The sequence below is a fragment of the Oryx dammah genome, unplaced genomic scaffold (assembly GCF_014754425.2).
Source record: "Oryx dammah isolate SB20612 unplaced genomic scaffold, SCBI_Odam_1.1 HiC_scaffold_22, whole genome shotgun sequence".
Taxonomy (NCBI): Eukaryota; Metazoa; Chordata; class Mammalia; order Artiodactyla; family Bovidae; genus Oryx; species Oryx dammah.
The window spans coordinates 23372140-23373943 of record NW_024070206.1 but is presented as its reverse complement, the minus strand read 5'-3'; positions in this window follow the sequence as shown (position 1 = coordinate 23373943).

Here is a 1804-nt window from a genome sequence, read left to right as displayed (position 1 = left end):
TGTCCTTTGTGTTGGCAGGTGGGGTCTCTACCACTGAGTCATCAACTGATTTAGCTTCTGTCCCAAGTCTTCTTTTTGTACCTTATCATTCTTGTTTACCTGGAGAAGGAAATGGCAACCCTCTCCAATATTCTTGCCTGGGAAATCCCATGGACAGGGGAGCTCGGCGGGCTACCTACAGTCCATGCAGTAGCAAAGAGCTGGACACGACTGAGCACACATATACACATTCTTATTTACACATTAATCTATAGACACTGGGTCCCCTTCCTGTCGCCTCCCCAATACCCCCTTTTACTCTTAACACCCATTGCAATGTGGTGTGAGCCCTGTGTACTGCAAGCTGACTTTGTTCTGTAAAGGCGATACAACTTTCCCAACAAGAAGACTCATTTTCTTGATGTCGCTCCCATTTTCTTGATCTGCTGTTTAGAATTTTGTGCAGTAGCTACCTGATTTTTCAAAATTTCCGCTAAAAATGATCATTATTTTACTATCTCCTGATTTTCCTTCTAGTTCTCTGCTCCCAAATCTTCCTACTACCTCTCCCAAGCTGTAATTATTGTGCCCCCGAGGTGGTGGCTGAGGCCACAGGTGAGAGTGAGATCACTGAAGAGAAAGGAACTTGGTCAGGACCCCACGGAGTCTCGGCCATGCCCACTGGTGAAGGAGGAAGAGCCCGACAATAGAGGTGGGAAGAAACTCAGGAGAGCAGTGCCATGGGATGGGCAGTACCACGAGACCAGAGAAGGAGAGCATTTTAGGAGATAGGTTTTGGTGCTCAATTTCAAACCAGCACTTCTATACATGTAATACCTTCACCTGCAAGAAATATACAGACTTCACAAATTTGATAGATACAAACCAAACGGTCCACCTGCCATCCAGAATTAACTCTTTCCCGCACAGTCTCCCACTGATGGTCCCTTCTACTATAAACCCGAATACCAAAGCCAGAAATTTAGAAGTCATTCAGATACTCCTTCTCCCAGCTTGTCGACTGACTCTATCTAATTAGTTACGAAGTTTTATCAAATTCCTAAAACAGTAAGTCATCTTACTCTATTGCTTGAAATTATTCTGTACATCCTCCTTGTCAGACCTTCACAATCTGATTCTTTCTTCATTAAATTATCAAATTGATTTATTTGAGTGGGGTGGCTTTTCACATATTGGATTAAAACTGTATTAAATTATTTTTTATCAGTTTGGAAATTAAAGTTTATAGTTAAGAATGAAAATGAATGAATTCAAGAACAATAAATGCAAAAAAGAACATAGGTTCACCCACATATACAAGAGACTGCTAATGTACGTGTGTGTGTACATATATATATATATATAGAGAGAGAGAGAGAGAAGATGCCCCTAGGCCAACTACATACCATCATATAGTAAAAGGAGAAGAAAGAATATCTTGATAACTAAAAAATTACTATATTATGGTATACATCTTGAGAAAAGACACTACAGTTTGTTGTTGTTGTTTAGAAATACTATATTTAAGAGTCGGAGAAGGGAATGGCACCCCACTCCAGTACTCTTGCCTGGAAAATCCCATGGATGGAGGAGCCTGGTAGGCTGCAGTCCATGGGGTCGCTAAGAGTCAGACACTACTGAGCGACTTCACTTTCACTTTTCACTTTCATGCATTGGAGAAGGAAATGGCAACCCACTCCAGTGTTCTTGCCTGGAGAATCCCAGGGATGGGGGAGCCTGGTGGGCTGCCGTCTATGGGGTCGCACAGAGTTGGACACGACTGAAGCGACTTAGCAGCAGCAGCAGCATATTTAAGAGTTCCCTT